This window comes from Mustela nigripes, chromosome 13 (assembly GCF_022355385.1).
Source record: "Mustela nigripes isolate SB6536 chromosome 13, MUSNIG.SB6536, whole genome shotgun sequence".
NCBI classification, from domain to species: domain Eukaryota; kingdom Metazoa; phylum Chordata; class Mammalia; order Carnivora; family Mustelidae; genus Mustela; species Mustela nigripes.
This window is the reverse complement of record NC_081569.1, coordinates 96090051-96110914: the sequence shown is the minus strand read 5'-3', so window position 1 is coordinate 96110914 and position 20864 is coordinate 96090051.

The window sequence follows — 20864 nt, the reverse complement described above, 5'->3', positions numbered from 1 at the left end:
CAACTATCATATGATCTCCCTGATATGAGGAAGTTGTGATGCAACATCGGGGCTTAAGTGGGTAGGAGAAAAATAAATGAAACAAGATGGGTTTGGGAGGGAGACAAACCATAAGTGACTCTTAATCTCACAAAAAAACTGGGTTGCTGGGGGGAGGGGGTTTGGGAGAAGGGGGTGGGATTATGGACATTGGGGAGGGTATGTGCTTTGGTGAGTGCTGTGAAGTGTGTAAACCTGGTGATTCACAGACCTGTACCCCTGGGGATAAAAATATATGTTTATAAAAAATAAAAAATTTAAAAAAAAGAACTAATCAAAAACAAGCAAACGAAATAAATAAATAAATAAATAAATAAGGTAAATGTATGACTTCTCAGAATAGGTGTTTCTCAGTCTCTTTTTCTGACGTTAAAAAAAAAAGAAAGGTAAAAAGTTAACCCAAGGGCACCAGCATACCTTCCATCATTCATTAAGTTTTTTAGAATGTATCTGTATTCATATTTAACCAGCACACACTGAATAGATACTATGTGCTAGGTATTACACTGATTACTTTTGTCTGTGTTACCTCATTTAATTCTCCCAATCATTTGGTAGTTATTTTTTAGCTTTTGGTTTGAGAGAAAGCCTTGTACAGAAAGTAAGTTACCAAAGTCTTCTGTTTCATAATTAATTGCTCCTTACATTGTATCTTATTGTCTCTGTACTGTCAGGAAAATGTCTGCATGATATAATTAGTGGAAAGAAATTTAGCATCTTGGCAACTATATTGCAGTGTACCATAATATTCTAGGACTTATTTCCCAAGTCAAAGACCCTGGATTTTTCTTTATTTCTCCTGACTGCATGTCCATATTTAATTTTCCAATAGATCATGTATGTTCTATCTCTAAAATTTCTTAAATTGGCTCACCTCTCTCCATCTCCACTGTCATATGCTAGTCCAAATCCATATCATCTTAAACTGAGCTAATTGTTATCTCCATTCCCACACTTATTTCCTTACAAGACCTTGTTTGCACACTGCAACTGACTTTATCTTTTAAAAACTGAAATCAGATTGTAACTCTCTTTTAAACAAAACAAAAACATAAACAAAATATCCTGTAATGACTTATTATTTTATTTAGGATCAAAGCCAAACTTTTGATCTTGGCTTGTAAGACTACATATTCTGATTTCTACCTGCTCCATTCTATAGGTCATCTTTTCTTTTTCTGAGTTCCAGTTACCAGGGCTTGCTTTCTTTTACGTAAACATGCAAAGTTCTTTGTGGTCTTTGCGTGTTATACTGTTTTCCTTCCTTGATTTTTCTATTTCTGTGAAAAATGCCATTGGCATTTTGATAAGAGTTGCATTAAATCTATAGCTTGATAAAATGTCCATCCTACCCAAAGCAATTCTAATTCTTACCATATATAAGCATGGAAAATCTTTCTACTTATTTGTATCTTCAATTTTTATCATGTTTCTTATAGTTTTCCATGTACAGGTCATTCACCTACATGATTAATTGTTTTAAAATTTCTTTTCAGTGTAACAGAATTAATTGTTTATGCACCACACCCAGTGCTCCATGCAATATGTACCCTCCATAATACCCACCACTGGGCTCCCAAACCCTCCCACTCCCTGCCCTTTCAAACCCTCAGATTGTTTTTCAGAGTCCATAGTCTCTCATGGTTCATCTCCCCCTCCAATTTCCCTCAACTCCCTTCTCCTCTCCATCTCCCCATGTCCTTCGTGTTATTTGTTATGCTCTACAAATAAGTGAACCATATGATAATTGACTCTCTCTGCTTGGTTTATTTCACTCAGCATAATCTCTTCCAGTCCCGTGCATGTTGCTACAAAAAGTTGGGTATTCATGCTTTCTGATGGAGGCATAATACTTCATTGTGTATATCAACCACGTCTTCCTTATCCATTCGTCCATCGAAGGACATCTTGGTTCTATCCACAGTTTGACGACCATGGCTATTGCTGCTATGAACATTGGGGTACAGATGGCCCTTCTTTTCACTACATCTGTATCTTTGGGGTAAATACCCAGTAGTGTAATTGCAGGATCATAGCGAAGCTCTATTTTTAATTTCTTGAGGATTCTCCACACTGTTTTCCAAAGTGGCTGCACCAACTTGCATTCCCACCAACAGTGGAAGAGGGTTCCCCTTTCTCCACATCTTCTCCAACACATGTTGTTTCCTGTCTTGCTAATTTTGGCCATTCTAACTGGTGTAAGGTGGTATCTCAATGTGGGTTTAATTTGAAACTCACTGATGGCTAGTGACAATGAACATTTTTTCATGTGTCTGATAGCCATTTGTATGTCTTCATTGGAGAAGTGTCTGTTCATGTCTTCTGCCCATTTTTTGAAATGATTATCTGTTTTGTGTGTTTTAAGTTTGAGAAGTTCTTTATAGATCCTGGATATCAGCCTTTGATCTGTACTGTCATTTGCAAATATCTTCCCTCATTCTATGGGCTGTCTCATTGTTTTGTTGACTCTTTCCTTTGCTGGGCAGAAGCTTTTGATCTTGACGAAGTCCCAAAAGTTCGTTTTCACTTTTGTTTTCTTTGCCTTTGGAGACATAACTTGAAAAAAGTTGCTGTGGCTGAATCAAAGAGGTTACTGCCTATGTTTTCCTCTAGGATTCTGATGGATTCCTGTCTCACGTTGAGATCTTTTATCCATTTCGATTTTATCTTTGTGTATGCTATAAGAGAATGGTCGAGTTTCATTCTTCTACACATAGCTGTCCAATTTTCCCAGCACCATTTATTGAAGAGACTGTTTTTTCCGCTGTATATTTTTTCCTCCTTTGTTGAAGAGTATTTGACCATAGAGTTGAGGGTCCATATCTGGGCTCTCTAATCTGTTCCACTGGTCTATGTGTCTGTTTTTATGCCAGTACCATGCTGTCTTGGTGATCACAGCTTTGTAGTAAAGCTTGAAATCAGATAACATGATGCTGCCAGTTTTGTTTTTCTTTTTCAACATTTCCTTAGCAATTTGGGGTCTCTTCTGATTCCATACAAATTTTAGGATTATTTGCTCCAGCTCTTTGAAAAATACTGGTGGAATTTTGATCAGAATGGCATTAAAAGTATAGATTGCTCTAAGCAGTATAGACATTTTAACAATGCTTATTCTTCTAATCCAAGAGCATGGAATGGTCTTCCTTCTTTTTGTGTCTTCTTTAATTTCTTTCATGAGTGTTTTGTAGTTCCTCTAGTAGAGATCCTTTATCAAAGAGATACTTGATTAAATTTATTCTGAGGTATCATTCTTTTTGATGTACATGTAATTAGGATAATTGGTCTCTCTTTTAATTACATAATTACCTTTGTCTCTCATTCCATTCTATTTTTTCTGATATAAGAATAGCTACCCAGCTTTCTATTGGTTTACATTTGTACATTTGTATGGAGTAACTCTTTCTATCCCTTCACGTTCAGTCTGTAGAATTCCTTACATCTAAACTGAATCTAGTTTAGGCAGTGTATGTCTTTTTTTTTTTTTTTAATCCATTCAACCATTTTTATTGGATAATTTAGTCCATTTGCATGTAAAATGATTTTTGGTAGGTATATATTTTTGTCATTTTGTTCATGATGTTCTGGCTGTTTTGTAGTTCTGGGTATTTCTTCCTCATACCTTCTCTTGTGATTTGATTAATTTCTTTAGTGTTATCCTTAAATTCTTTTGTGTGGTTACCATAAGGCTGACATAAAAGAACATAATTATAATAAACTATTTCAAGTTCATAACAACTTAAGTTTGAATGCATTCAAAAGTTCTACCTTTTTTAACCACCCAATCCCAAGATTTTTGTCATCTATGTCACAATTGACATCATCTTGTGTATCCCTTAACAAATTACTGTGGTTTTACTTATTTTTACTACTTTGGTCATCTAACCTTATATTATCTTTATAAGGGACTACTACCTTTAAAACATTACATTATTTTAAATTTTAGTATATCTTTCCCTTTACCCATAAGATTTATATTTTCACATATTTTCCTGTTACTAATAAGTGCCCTTTAGTATCTACTTAAAGAATTCTCTTTAACATTTCTTTTAAAGCCATTCTAGTAATGACTTCTTTTAATTTTTGCTTACCTAGAAATCTCTTTATCTCTCCTTCAATTCTGAAGGACAGCTTTGCCAAGTAGACTATTCTTGGTTGGCAGTGCTTTTCTTTCAACATTTTGAATAAATCATTCCATTCCTCCCTGCCTACAAATTTCCTGCTGAAAAAAAAAAAAAAGACAAAAAAACTAAAAAAACAAACTTTGTTATTCTCTTGTCATATTTAAGATTATCTCTTTAACTTTAGACTATAATGTGTCTTGATGGTACGGGTCTCTTTGTTTCATCTTTTTTTGGAACTCTGTGGACTACCTGGATTTTGATGTCTGTTTCCTTCTTCAAATTAGAAGAATTTTTAACTATTTAAATAAGTTATCTGTCCCTTTCTGACACTGTTCTCCTTCTATGACACCTATAATGTCAATGATGGTGTGCTTGATGATGTCCCATTAGTCCCTTAAACTATCTTCACCTTTTTTTTTTCTTTCTGCTTTGCTTGGAAAAACTAAAAACTATGACAATAAAAGCACAAAGGGCAATGAGAAAAAAACAATATGAATATACTATTGCGAGAAACCTTTCTCTTTGTTAAGTGGTATAATTAAAAATACTTAAGGCCAATATAAAAGATACAGTCGAGCAGAAAAAATGAAAAGAATAATAATACTAGAAGAAGGTAGGATAAATGAAAAAAAAGTAAAAAATATGGAACAAATAGAAAACAAATAGCAAAATGGCCAACTTAAACCAAACCATATCAGTAATTACTTAGAGAAGTAATCAATTGTCAGCAACCTTTTAATCCACACAAATCCCAAAACTAATTGTTATCAAATTTAATTAATTATCTCAAATCAAAAGTTATGATGTGTTTGTCCAGGGTAGTACTGAGGTATTCCAATGTGTAAAAGGAGAATATTGATGTGGGTAACATGACATAGTGATTCTATTCTCAGTCTTACCTAAAGGAGTAAAAAAAAGTACTTGATATATCATTAGGAATTACTATTCTCAAAATTCTTATTGTAAAATAAAAGATTAGCCTGAAATAGTTCTACTTCTAAATATTTAAAAATTCTGAGGCCATGTAGTTAAATAAGAAACAACATGAAGAAAGATTCTGCAACATTAAAAATATTAGTTCTCTGTGACTACTCATGCTAAATGTTAAAGAAAAAATGATCTAAAATTCTGTACATTACAGAATCTGCGGGATGATAATGTTTGAATAACTCTGCTCCTTCATACTTGTTAAAAATTTAAAGTTAAGGAGTGCTTGGATGGCTCAGTCAGTTAAAGATCCGTCTCTGGCTCAGGTCATGAGCCCAGGGTTTGGGATAGAGCTCCACATTGGGCTCCCTGCTCTGCAGTGGGTCTGCTTCTCCCTCTCCCTGATGTTCCCCCTGCTTGTGCTCTCTATAAAATAAATAAATAAACTCTTTAAAAAATGAAATTTACACACAGAAATTCAGAACTCAATGTTTTTAAAAAATTCAGATAAGACAAATGACTTTACTACTGAAATATGTTGACATATAACAGTGTATCAATTTAAAGTGTACATGTTAATTTGATATATTTATAGATTGTTATGATTGCTATTGTAGAGATAATTAGCACCTCTATGAAATTACATAATCGTTCTTTAATTTTAGTGGTGAGATCATTAAGATCCAGTCTCTTCTCAAGTTTAATGATTATAATACAATATTGTCTATATTCACTACAATGTACCTTAGATTTCTAGGACTTATTTACTATTTTTACAAGTTTGTACCCTTAAACAACATGTGTCCTATACCCTATTATAACAATTTTACCTTCTATTTTATAGTTTGGCTTTCTTTTAGAGTCTACACTTAAGTGATATCATCTAGCACTTGTCTTTTATGATCTTATCTCACTGAGCATAATAATGCTCAAGGTCCATTAATGTTGACACAAATGGAAGTGTGTCTTTCTATCTTCCTCTCTCCTGACTGGGTATTATATACATACACACACACACACACCATCTTCTTTATCCATTCATTCATATATGGAATTTACATTGTTTCTAGATCTTGCTATTATGAATAACATTGCAATAAAGTGGGAGCATCTCTCTCTTCAATATTCTTTTTCATTTCCTTTGTTTGCATATCCAGAAGTGGAATTGCTGGATCATGTGGCAGATGATTTTTAATATTTAGGGATCTCCATATTGTTTTTCATAGCAGTTAAACCAGTTTACATTCCCAGCAACAACATATAAGTGTTCCCCTTTGTCCACATCCTTCCCAACACTTATTTCCTGTCTTCTTGATTATAGATATTCTAACAAGTGCAGTGATAGTTCATTGTGGTTTTAATTTGCATTTTCCTGATTAGTGATGCTGAACAACTTTTCATGTACTTGTTGGTCATTTGGATGTCTTCTTTGGAATAATGTTTACATAGTTCCTCTGTCCATTTTTTAAGATTAGATTGTGTCTTTTCTAGTAAGATGTACGAAGGAGTTCTTTACAGATTTGGTATTAATTTCTTATCTGATATATGGTTTGCACAGCTTTTCTCCCAAGTTGCCTTTTCATTTTGTTACTTGTTTCCTTTGCTGTGCCAAAACTTTTATTTTTCCTTTGTTGTTTGTGATTTTGATGTTCCACCCAGAAAAACATTGTCAATACCAAAGTAAAGAAGTCTCTTCTCTACATTTTCTTCCACAAGTTTTATAGTTAAAAACTTGGTATCAGGTCTTACCTGATAAGTATTACATTTTGAGTTAATTTTCATGGATAGTGTAATATAAAGCTCCAACTTAATTGTTCTGCATGTTTATCCAATTTTTTCAACACCATTTGTTGAAGAGACTATCATTTCCCCATTGGGTGATCTTAGCTCTATGGTCAAATATTAGTTGGCTGTATATATAGTGTTGAATTCTGATCTCTCTATTCTGTTGCATTGGTCTATCTATTTTTTATGCCAATACCGTACTCTTTTTATTAATGCAGCTTTGTAGTATATTTTAAAATCAGGATATATGCTACTTCTGGTTTAGTTCTTTTTCCCCAGGATTGCTTTTGCTATTTGAGGTCTTTGGTAGTTCCACTTAAATTTCAGGAGTTTTTTCCTGTTTTGTTTTGTTTTTGTTTTTGTGTGAAGAATGCCATTGGTATTTTTACAGGAATTGCATTGAATCTATAGCTGGCTTTGAGAAGTATGGGCATATTAACAATAATCTTCCAATCCATAAACACAAGATATCTTTTCATTCATGTGTTCTTTGATTTCTTTTAGCAAAGCTTGCATTTCTTTTTTTTTTTTGTACAGATCTTTCACTTCCTTAAATTTAAGTATAGATATTATTTTTGATGATACTGTGAATGCGATAGTTGTCGTTATTTCTTTTTCAGATGTTTCATTATTAGTATATAGAAATGCAGCTGATTTCTGTATATTGATTTTATGTCTTACAACTTTACTGAACTTGTTGATTAGTTCCAATAGTTTTTTTGGTTCAGTCGTGATTTTTTTTGTATACAAAATCATACAATCTGCAAAAAGCAAAATTTTAGTTCTTCCTTTTTGATTTATATGTCTTTTATATCTTTGTCTTGCCTAATTGTTCTGTCTAGAACTTCCAGTACTATATTGAATTAAGAGTGGTGAGAGCAGGGTGCCCTACCCTGGCAAGCAGTACCACATCAATATAGCACCGTGCTTACCAAATGGATAAACTTAACAATTATTCCAAGAGTATTTAGTGAACTTCTGTAGTTGAAACTGATGTCTTTTATTAATACATCTATGGATTTATCTCTTTGCTCCAAGTTCTGAATTGATTTGAGGAAAAAAACAAAATAGGCTGTTTTGAACCTAACATTACTTCTATGCTGAGCATAGACAAGTTAAGAGGGATTGAGGGTCTTTAAAAAAGAAAACTTGTAAAAATAGTACTGAAATTACATAATTGGGGAATGAAAAAAATAATATGCTTGAAATTCAAGAATTATTAAGTTTCAAATTTGCCACTGCCATTTTTATGGGATATTTTATCAATATATTTGTGTTTTCCTGAATTTTGCCATTTTTCAATGAAGAAATATTCTGGAAACTGCTACAGAGTTAAAAGGCACATGATATTCACCATTTCCCTATTCATAATTATTCAGGCACTTTGATTTTATTTTAAAATATTGTTTTTTAATATTGCTTTTTAAAATGGTAATAGCTGATATATTTGTTTTTGTGTATTAGTGAGTTTTTGAAAAATTGATATATTTGTGGCTTAGCTTTAAAATGTCAACTTCTGGGGTGCCTGGGTGGCTCAGTAGGTTAAAGCCTCTGCCTTTGGTTCAGGTCATGATTCCAGGGTCCTAGGATCAAGCCCCACATCAGGCTCTCTGCTCAGCAGGGAGCCTGCTTCCTCCCCTCTCTCTCTGCCTGTCTCTCTGCCCACTTATGATCCCTGTCTGTGTCAAATAAATAAATAAAATCTAAAAAAAAATTGTTAAAAAAATAAAATATCAACTTCTCTCTCTTTTTTTCTAAGATTTTATTTATTTATTTGACAGACAGAGATCACAAGTAGGCAGAGAGGCAGGCAGAGAGAGAGGAAGGGAAGCAGGCTCCCTGCCGAGCAGAGGGCCTTGAGCTGGGCTCCATCCCAGGATGCTGGGATCATGACCTGAGCTGAAGGCAGAGGCTTGAACCCACTGAGCCACCCAGGCACCCGTAAAATGTCAACTTCTTATAATAAATTTAATGGAAGGTTTTAATAATTATAGAACTTTCTTGAATAAAAAGGTAGATTACCATCAATTTTGCACAAAACTTATTTCAACTTTTGACCATAATCTGGTATATTTTAGAAAAGTCTGATGAATTAATTCAAGGGTGTTAAGAAATGCTATTGTTGCTTTCAAGTAAATTATGGATTATTTTGATTATCTGTGGCTAGAGGGAGATCCCTTGCAATAACATGGATTGATAACTTGATTATTTTTAGCTTAGTCATGGAGAAATGCCTGAAACATTTGGAGACTATTGTCTAGGCAATTCAATAAGCTGACTTAAAGGCAAAAAGAATTGTTAGTTTGGATTTCCTAAGTTGTATATACAATTATTAGGATGCTGTATACGGGAAAAAATGAACACTTTTTCTGAGATATTGTTGAGGTCTTTAACATGAAGAGGGAGTGTCCACAAAGATCATTTCTTTAGCGAATTAGTAGGAAGTGTGTACTTCACTATCCTTTTTATCAGTAGGAAACCGACTCAAGGAGACGAGTGATAGAACAGAAAGAAAAAGAATGCTATTATTTGTGCAATTTGTGGGACTATTTCAAGAGAATTGTTTTCCTATCTAAATACCAGCCCTCTTCTGGAAGTAATAAAGAATTTTGGTCACTTCACCTGTGGTATAGAGGATGCTTTGTTCTATATAAACAGCCTAACAACAGACTGACATAAAAGCTGAGAAAATATGACCAAAATTAACTTTCTACAGTCATCTTAGTTTTATTTTAAGATTAGTATATAAAACGTGCCTTATCAAGTCCTAGAGTCCATAGTCATTAGAAGTGAGCAACAGATTGGTATCATTCTTCCTGATGGCAAAAGCAAAGGAGAGTGAATTATAGTGTCCAAGAAATAAAATCACACAGTTTATAAGAATAGACATAACTACTGTTAGAATTGAAAACTGAGAGAAAACAGTCAGTAAATGATGTCACCAACATCCCTATGAAAAACCTGGTATTAAGTTTCAACTGAGTAATTCTTGTATGGATGCAGAATGTGAGCCAAATATGAAACAAATCAGTGAGTAAAATTCTACAGGGTATGAAAACAGTGTTACCTATGTAGGCAGCTTTCTGACTATCTAGTTTGATTTAAGGACAAAATCCCACAAAAATGTCTATCTCTTAGCTCTAGATTTTCTGTATCAGTCATATAAGGTCTTTGATAACTTGCAGATCCCAGTACTTTATTTAAAGGTATTCCATGGATCACACATCACCTTAAACATGGCATTAAGCAGTCTTTCATGAATATTGTATGAATGAGGATTATATTCAGCTGGAAGTGTGAAACACCTAGCATCATAGGCTAAGACAAGGGGTACCACTTATGTCATAAAGTGTGAAGGAAGCAAGAAAGGTAAGTTCCTCAGCATCACCTATCTTCTTGTTGTCCTATCTTCTTGTTGTCCAGTCTTTAGCATGTGGCTTTCATCCATTCAGTCACAAAATTTTCCTGTACCTTCAATGTATCCTATTTAAGCAGGAAGAAAAGGGAAACAAAAAGAAATGAAGCAAGATACAGTCCTATTCTTTCTTTGGGGAAAAAAAAATTCCAAGAGTCCCACCTTGTTATATCTTATAATTTGTGTTACATTTCAGTCATTTAAACTAAGTCACATGGCTACTGCTAGAAGCTAGAAAATCTGAGTTGGTGGGCTTTTTAAACAAAGCACATGGCTGCACCATAGAATAAGTAGAATTCTCTTAATAAGGGGAAAGAAGGTATTTGTTGGCAACCAGCTGTGTCTGTCATATATATCATTTCTTGCAATCAAGGTTTAAGAAAAAATGGCCATCAGAAAGATCAAGGCTATATTTTATGTCAGAAATATGAAGTACAGTTATGCTGTGTTGCCAGGGAAGGGCATCCATGTGTTCGGTGTGCAACGAAACAGAAAAAAGTGCTGATATCCTTTCATGAAAGTAAATAAGCCTCACCAGCATAGAGGCTTAATATGTGGTCAACCCTCCTATGTCCTGGTTTGTACTAAGGAAATACTTGCATATGGAAGAGTAGCTTGTCTCAGAAGAAAAACATGGTCCCATTTAACACATTTAAAAAGCAAGTCTGTTAAGATATTCAGTAAATGATCAATTCACTCAGCAAATGTGTTTGTGTGTCTTATTCACAAGGCACATACCAGGTATTATGGACGACACAAAGAAGGAACAGGCACAGGCTTTATATACAGTATTGTTGTTTGCTAGGAGAGATTCACATGTACCAGTAGCTATTAAAATCTATATAACATAATAACATAAAATATGTTAGTATTTATTAGGAAAGACCTGACACAATTGCATGAGATTTGTGTTTATTTCCTGGTGGTGGAGATGGAAACAACAGAATTGAAGGTGACCTAGTGAGATGGATGTGATAGTTTATAGAGACTTTGGAGCCAAAAATTCTAGGTTCAGGTCTTTCTAGATCAGCTACCCCCACTTGTATGATCTTACATAAAAATGCAGCCAGCCTCACAAGGTCTCTTTATTAACAGATATAAAAAGGTCAGCTATGTCTTTACCACATACCTAATTACGATTCTGGTTTTCAAAAAGTAAAGGTAAAAAAAAAAATCTGTTAATTTGATACATGTTTCCAAAAAAATAGTCTCAAAGATAGCAATACGTACCACCTTATTTTTCTATGGATTGTTTTGTACTTTAATAATCTAAAAACTTTCATATTAATTAAAGGTAAAATATTTTCTGTTGTTTCATGAAACTCAGGAAATACTGAACATTTTAGAGGAAAGTACATGAAGATGTGAAATAGAACATCATCTATAACATATTCTTATTTGTATATTTAAGTTTGCAGTTGTTTGAATAGACAGTTTTTTAAAAATTTTATTTAAATTCAATTAACATGTATCATATCATTAGTTTCAGAGATAGAGCTCAGTGATTCATCAGTTGCATATAATACCTAATACCCAGTGCTCATTACATCATCTGCTCTTCTTAAAGCCCATCACCCAGTTACCTCCCCTCCATGAGTTTGTTTCTTATGATTCAGAGTCTCTTATCATTTATCTACCTCCCTGATTTAATCTTATTTTCCCTCCCTTCCCCTATGATCCTCTGTTTTGTTTCTTAAATTCCACACATGAGTGAAATCATATGATGGTTGTCTTCCTCTGATTTGACTTGTTTCACTTAGCATAAGACCTTCTAGTTCCATCCATCTTCTTGTAAAAGGTAAGATTTCATTTTTTTGAGGGCTGAGTAATATTCCATTGTGTGTGTATGTGTGTGTGTATATGTGTGTGTATGTATATACATACATATATATGTAATATATATAACACATAATCTTCTTTATCCATTCATCTGTCAATGGACATCTGGAGCTCTTTCCATAGTTTGGCTATTGTGGACATTGCTGCTAGAATTACTGGGGTGCAGGTACCCTTTGGATCACTACATTTGTATCCTTTGAGTGAATACCAAGTAGTGTAACTGCTTGGCTGTAGGGTATGTTGTTAACTTTTTAAGGAACCTCCATACTGCTTTCCAGAGTGGCTGTACTAGGTTGCATTCCCAACAAGAGTGTAAGAAGGTTCCCCTTTCTTTATCTTTGCCAACATTTGTTGTTTCCCAACTTGTTAATTTTAGCCATTCTGACAGGTGTGAGGTGGTATCTCATTGTGGTTTTAATATGTTTTTTCCCTGATGCCAAGTGATGTTGAGCATTTTATCATGTGTCTGTTGGCCGTTTGTATGTCTTTCTTGGAGAAAGGACTGTTCATGTCTTATGCCCATTTTGTGACTGGATTGTTTGTTTTTTGGGTGTTGAGTTTGATAAGTTCTTAATAGATCTTAGATATTAGCCCCTTATGTGATAAGACATTTGCAAATATCTTCCATTCTGTAGGTTTTCTGTTTTCTTTGCTGTGCAAAAACTTTTTATCTTAATGAAGTCCCAAGAGTTCATTTTTGCTTGTGTTTCCTTTGCCTTTGGAGACATATCTAGCAAGAAGTTGCTGTGGCTGGGGTTGAAAAGATTACTGCCTGTGTTCTCCTCTAGGATTTTGATGGATTCCTGTCTCACATTTAGGTATTTCATCCATTTTGAGTTTGTCTTTGTGTATGGTGTAAGAAAATGCTCCAGTTTCATTTTTCTACATGTAGCTGTCCAATTTCCCCAGCACCATTTGTTGAAGGACTTTTTTCCATTGGATACCCTTTCCTGCTTTGTTGAAGATCAGTTGACCATAGAGTTGAGGGTCCATTTCTGGGTTCTCTATTCTGCTCCATTGATCTATGTGTCTGATGTGTCTGTTTTTGTGTCAGTAACATACTGTCTTGATGATGACCGCTTTGTAATAAAGCTTGAAGTCTAGCATTGTGATGCCACCAGCTTTGTTTTTCTTTTGCAACATTCCTCTGGCTATTTGGGGTCTTATATGGTTCCATACAAATTTTGGGATTATTTGTTCCAGCTCTGTGAAAAGTGATGATGGCATTTTGATAGGTACTGCCTTGAATGTATAGATTTCTCTGGATAGCATAGAGATTTTCACAATATTTGTTCTTCCAATCCATGAGCATAGAACATTTTTCCATTTCTTTATGTCTTCCTCAATTTCTTTCATGAGTATTATATAGTTTCTGAATATAGATCCTTTACCTTTTTGTTTAGGGTTATTCCTAGGCATCTTATAGTTTTGGTTGCAATTATAAATGGGGTCCACTCCTTAATTTCTCTCATTGTTGGTGTACAGAAATGCAACAGACTTCTGTCCACTGATTTTATATCCTGCCACATTGCTGAATTCCTGTATGAATTCTAGTAGAGTCTTCTGAATTTTCCATATAGACTATCATGTCATCTGCAAAGAGGGAAAGTTTGATTCTTCTTCACCAATTCAGATGCCTTTTCTTTTTGTTGTCTGATTGCTGAGGGTAAGACTCTCTAGTGCTATGTTGAACAACAATGGTGATAATGGACATCCCTGCTGTGTTTCTGATCTTAGAGGTAAAGCTCTCAGTTTTTCCCTGTTGTGAATGATATTTGCTGTGGGCTTTCTGTATATTTCTTTTCTGATAATGAGGTATGCTCCCTCTGTCCTCACACTGTGGACAGTTTTAATCAAGAAAGGATGCTATATTTTGCAAATGCTTTTTCTGTATCAATTGAGGGGATCATATGGTTCTTGCCCTTTATTTTATTAATGTGATGTATCACATTGATTGATTTGTAGATGTTGAACCACACTTGCAGCCCAGGAATAAATTCCATTTGGTCGTGATGAATAATCATTTCCTTTAATATACTCTTGAATCTTATTGGCTAGTATTTTGATGAGAATTTTGCATCCATGTTCACCAGGGATATTGGTCTGTAATTCTCTTTTTTTGGTTGTGTTTTTGGGTTTGGGATCAAGGTAATACTCGCCTCATAAAATGAGTTTGGAAGTTTGCCTTCCATTTCTAGTTTTTGGAACAGTTTCAGGAGAATAGGTATTAATTCTTTAAACATTTGGTAGCATTCCCCTAAGAAGCCATCTGGCCCTGGGCTGTTTGTTGGGATATTTTTGTTGACTGCTTCAATCTCCTCACTGGTGATGGGTCTGTTCATGTTTTCTATTTCTTCCTGGTTCAGTTTTGGTAGTTTCTATGTTTCTAGGAATGCGTTCATTTCTACCAGCTTGCCTAATTTGTTGGCATATAGTTGCTTATAGTATGTTCTTAGATTTGTTTGTATTTCCTCAGTGTTCATTGTAATTTCTTCTCTTTAATTCATGATTTATTTATTTGGGTCCTTTTTTCTTTTTGGTAAGCATGGGCGGGGCTTTATCAATTTTATTATTTCTTTTCAAAGAAAGAACTTATAGTTTTATTGATATATGCTGTTCTTTTGGATTCTGTTTCATTGACTTCTGCTTTAATCTTCATTATTCTCTTTTCTTGCTGGGCTTAGGCTTTATATGTTGTTTTTTCTCCTGCTCCTTCAGGTGTAAGCTTACCTTGTGTATTTGAGAACTTTCTTTTTTCTTGAGAAAGGCCCGTTTTGCTATATACTTCCCTCTTAGGACTTTCTTTTTCTGTATCCCAGGGTTCTGAACTGTTGTTTGATTTTCATTTGCTTCCATGAATTTTTTGTAATTCTTCTTTTAGTAGGATGCTCTTTACCTTCCATGTATCCGTGTTCCTTCTAAAATTTCCCTTGTTATTTAGTTCAAATTTTAAATCACTGTGGTCTGAGACTATGCAAGGAATAATCCCAGTCTTTTGGTACCCATTAAGATCTGATTTGTGACCCAGTATGTGATCTATTCTGGAAAATGTTTCATGTAGACTGTAGAAGAATTTGTATTCTGTTGCTTTAGCATGAAATGCTCTGAATATATCTGAAGTCCATCTGGTCCAGCAGACCCTCCTTTCTTAATTCAACATTACTATCTGTGTTGACTACAGTGTGACATGTTGAACAATAAGCAAACTCAAAAGCTTTATGGGTCATTCTTCTCTGGTATTCGGCTTCAAGATATCTTTGGTGATCTGCTGAAAATTTTCACTATACATGCTCGCTCAAGTATATTGAAAATTTTACAATGAGCTGAGTTATGTACATCAACCCTTTACTTGAAACTTTGAATTAGATTGATCTAGAAGCCCCTTAAACCATTAGCCTATCATAACCATATGTTAAAATAGTCTTACAAATCCCTACCAACTTTTATAAGGTCTTTTTATTCATATTCTTTGAGAAAGTTGATGACTTTAATAGGCCATGATAAATATGTTAATAATTTCTAAATAAAGTTCGTTATTTTGTATATCATAAGTCTATACAATCAGATGTAGTTTTAGCTAATATTTTCCAGTGAATAGTTAATTCTTGACTATTAAATTTGACATTAAATTTCTCCTGCAAACTTCCAAAGCATGGGCAGTTAGTTGATAATTGTGTTGTATTTTACTGGGATAAAGATTTTAAATATTAATTATGACTATTATTGATTCTATGATTTTTGTAAAATCCCATTTCTGGATTTGACAAGAGACTTCTCTATGAAGCTATGATGCATGATTGTTATAATTCTGAAAAATGAATGTTGGTCCCTTCCACATCTAACTATGCCAACGTGTTTTCCTTTGACATTTTATGTAATTAAATTTTCTGCCTTGGGGTTGGTTGAATATTAGAGGTTGAAGTGGAAAATGGATATAAGAAAAATTTTTTAAAAAGGTGTAAATATTCAGTTTTGACATTTAAAACAGAATTTTGCAGTAAGAAACTCATCTTGAAACTGAAATTAATGGAGAAAGGATTTCCTAAATTCTCTTCGTTTTCATTTAATAGATCATTAAGACTAAAAAACTCTAATTTGAATTCCTCGAAGTGTTGAAACGATATCTCTTTGTTCAGAAAACTAAATTTTCTGCATTAGACTAAAGAAGGAAATCATGCAGAGGGTATAAAAACCTAATGCTTGATCTACTAGTTTCTAGTGGGTTGTAGGAAGAAGTAAACTGGTAAAAAAAAGAGAAAGGACAGCCAATGGATAGGATGCCACTCTCTCTAGGATCCAAGCCTTAAGTTTTTGGGGATACCGAAGAACTATCCTGATTATCCATATCAGTGTGGAAATAGAGGGTGACAACATTCTACTTATGGTACACTTGTTTGGGGCTTTATTCATTGGGCCTTGCCAGAATGGCATGCAATGATAGTAATTCAGTTTCCTTTGGGTAGGTGTTGGCTATTTGTCTTTGGTAACTCTGCACCATAGGTAAGGAACAACAGGTCCCAACATGCCCCATTGTGGAGACCCTGAATATCTATGTGAGAGGATTGGTAGCTTAGATAGAGGTGGGTTAGGAACTTTGAGCTTGTAAGAAATGGCAGGAGGCATGGACTTCAGTGATGAAAACTAACCCGTCTATAGCTAACACTCAGGTAGAACCAGTTGCATTTTAGAATTTGAAGTTATCCCCAACACTCAGGTGAACCAAGCACATCAGCACCCACCAGTCCCAACTATTAATTCAAAATAGAGATGAGAGAAAACGCAAAAGGCACTAAATGGATCCAGGGATCCCTTTCTCAGGCAATGAGACTCCATAAAACAAAGTTCTACTCCAAATATGTAGGTCAGTCTTGGAGAAGTAAAAGGAATGGATTCAGAAATGTAAAAGGTTTCTACCAAAGAAACCCAATTAATATTGCTATTTAGGACATCTTCATCCTTTCTGTCCCAACCCTAAAGGTCGGAGGCTAATACAATAATTTAGAAGCAACAGAAAATCAAGCAATTATATTTTTATTGCCTATTAGAGAGAATTTCTAACCTCTTAATAAGCATTTATAAAGATCTCTATAAAAATATATATCAAGACTTTATATATACTATATATATGAGTTCCAGAGAACTGAACTCAACAATGTCATAGATATCTACTTAAAATTTCATTTGCTTCAAAGAATGGACTAAGTAAAATTGCTTTTGAAAAGGAAATGAAGGTACATTTCACAATGCCTAATATTTGGTGGTGATCTGGGGCCTCTGGCATGGGGAGTTAGAAATAATCACATTTTTCTTGTCAGCATTTGAGGTTGGCAAAATAAGTCAGGGAAGAAACTAAAATGGGAGTTTAGTTCTTTAGAATTTAACAATAACTATCACATACAACTATAGGAATTCAAAGGGAACAGATGTCTAAAAGTAATAAGAGACATGAGTTGATAAAATGAGTTGAACACCTAATTTTCCCTTTGGTATTCCATTGAAAACCAAAAATAACTACTTCTAATTAATTTGTATTTTCTTCTTTTTATTTCCCATATCAGTGTTTTAATCACTAAGTCATACCTCATAGAAATCTGCCCAACAGTTTTTCACTTATGGGGGAGAAACCAGAAATCTGTATGTTTTGCTTACCTACGACAAGACATGGGAGGTATGGCTTTAAAGAAGAGTTTGCATGTTTCTAAAATAACACTGAACACTACATATGAAATTCATGAAGTTCTATATGCTGGCTAATTGAATTTAAATTAAAAATAGATAAAATAATGCTTATATAAAATAAGTCTGTGTACAGTCTGTATAAAATCATTATGCAACCATTACTTATACTAATTAAATTTTTAATAAGTGATATTAAGGAAATTTGAATTCAAAGTTACTTGATTCTCAGTCATGTAAATTTAATGGTATTTAATATTTAGATAACACAGAATTCCAACTATACTTGAGAGTGAGTAGTCTGAATTTTCTTACATAGGCGTCAGTAATCTGTCTTTTTGCAGAATTTTCAAGGTTATCATTTTCTACATAAAGAAGCTTAAAAACAATGAGAATGAAAACTTAAACTCCCAAGAGGTGGCTAGTCACCTACTGTGGGTGTAAAATCCACTCTATAAATATTTGCTATTCAATTTATTCTGTAGAACTGAGATTGCATTTTTCTCTTGCCTGTTGTGTTTCATGAGCAATTTGTATTATTTAAAGATAAGAACAGAAGATTAGAGCTTTTTTTTTTTTTTTTTTTAAAGATTCAAGACTGGTATATATACCTTATCTATAATGAAAGCATTTAATACTTACTGTAAGTTCATTCCACTTACAATATTTTAAGCCTTTTGGTTTTTCATGCATGAAACCAGCTTATGTAGGAGGCAAATCAGTGCAATTGATATCCTGAATGCATCAAGGTTCTAGAAATAACAGCTGCAATAGGAGAAAAAAAAATGGTAGGTAGAAAGGAAAAGGAGCTTCCATTCATATTTTGTGACAGGCACATCTCTGTTAGCTTATAAGGCCTAAAATGAATAACTACTGCAAAGAGATTTGGACTGATGAATCTAAAATTTGAGAGCACTTGACATGCCTGGGAAGGCAGCCATGTGAAAGATTAAAATAGCCCACTCTGATTTCAGCTCCATTGAAGAGTAGCAGAATCAGTCACGGAGGATGATTCAGAGGCATATTTATTTCACTGTGATATTATTGTCACACAGGAGCCATTTATTTGCTAATAAAATTATTCCTAAGGTTTATAATTTCACGCTTGTAATACTTGCTTTATGAATTTTTTATCATCTGTCTGTAAATATGAAGCCTAATTTAGATACATCTTACAAATGGTAACATGTGGATAGCATGGAGAGAAGAGTTCTGTCCCACCCAATGTTATACCAGAGAATTTTTTGTATTTTTCTTAGTTGGGCTTTCATTTCCTATGATTTGCTTTATCCCATCACTCAAAAATGGGAGACTGGGGTTTACTGACTTTTTCATCCCTCAAGAGGTTACTATCATTGGCAATGTGATTTTTAAACAAAGGTTCATCTTCGTCTAACCTCGGGGTTTATACCCAACCAACAGCTGTGGGTTTATAAGACTGCGTAATGGGATAATCCCTCATTCTCAGGTGAGAAGAGTTTTGCTGGAATCTCAGATCTGATTCTTAACAGCTGTGTGACCCAAGAGGTGTATTTTAATTTTTCTGATCTTAGAGAAACAAATATACTTCACATGTTTAAAAATAAACTATAGAATTATGGTGAGGATTTAAATGAGATCATGAACATCAAGAATTTAGCCAAATACCTAGCAATGAAGTATGAAAACTTAATGATTATTTTTTTCTAGATTGAAGACATTTAGACAAGTATATAGGTGACAAACAGAATCATTAGCAAACCCAAAGACATTGCCATATACAGGAAATGAGATGCTCTCCAGGTGGAACACAGGAGGACAGAACAGTGGGCATGTGGTATGATTTTTAAAAGTAGAAAATAATACATAAATATTGGTAAAGTTTTTTAAATAAGTCATTGCTTAAATATTATATTTTACACATTTAATGTCTGAAAATATCTGAATTTTGGTAATGTACTCGAGAAGTAAAAATTGAAATTATCCTAACTGAAGTTTTCTTTTTACTAATCACATCGGCATGACAAAGCTGTAAGGGAGCAAGCACTCCCATACTCTACTGGTGAGAAATGAAATTTGTACAATATATTTTTTATCCAGCAACCCTTTTCTAGATATGCCCAACAAAGGGTGGCTGGCTGCTCAGTCCATAGAGCATGTGACCCTTGATCTCAGGGTCATGAGTTCAAGCTCCACATGGGGCATAGAGGTTACATACAAACACACATACAATCAGAGCTTTCCTTTAGGAGAAAAAAAAAGCCAAATAATACAAAAATATATAAGCATAATTATTCATTAGAGCATTGTTTTGAAATTGTGATTTCCTAAATGACTTTATTTGGGTAATGGCTGAGAAAAACCATACATTCACACAATGCAGTACTACATATATATAGTTATCTGCACATTTTTGTGCCAAGAAATGCATGAGGAAAAAACTGGGGACTAGAAAAATCAGTACCTTCCAGGGAGAGAACAAAGTGAAAAGAAGAAATGTGTGGGGGTTTGGTGAAGACACTTCTCTAAAGCTACCTTTGGTGCAGTTCTGACTTTGTTTCCTGCACTTGAGTGGGTCAAATCCGTAGAAACACAAAAAGAAATGAACTAGGTTTCACATGAATTGTTATTGAAGGGGGAAGAAAAAGAAATTAACTTTTGTAAATAATAGTTATGGGCTCAAACAAATATGGAACTCTGGTTTGTAGGTACACTTCTAGTGGTATAGGCTAGCAGTTCTTAAGAGCTCTTTTCTGTGTACTCAAGGATTAAGCAAATTAGAAAATACAAATGTCTGAATTTACTCTCCAAAGGTGCTGAGTAAAAATTGTCCGTGTGTGTTGGAAGGGCAAATACAAATATTCTCCCCACTGAAAGTCAGTGAGTGTGAACTTTAGACAACTTCTCTGTATTCTCAGTAGCTTTGAAAGGTATGTTAAATTTTTTAGAAGATAAGGAAGCCTCTTGTCAGCTTTAAGACCCAGCAATGTTCTTTCTTAAAGACCTGGGAACCACCTCTGAAATGGAATCATCTAGGCAAAGAGATCTCCCATTTTCTGTGGAAGGGTAGGAGTCTAACTTGA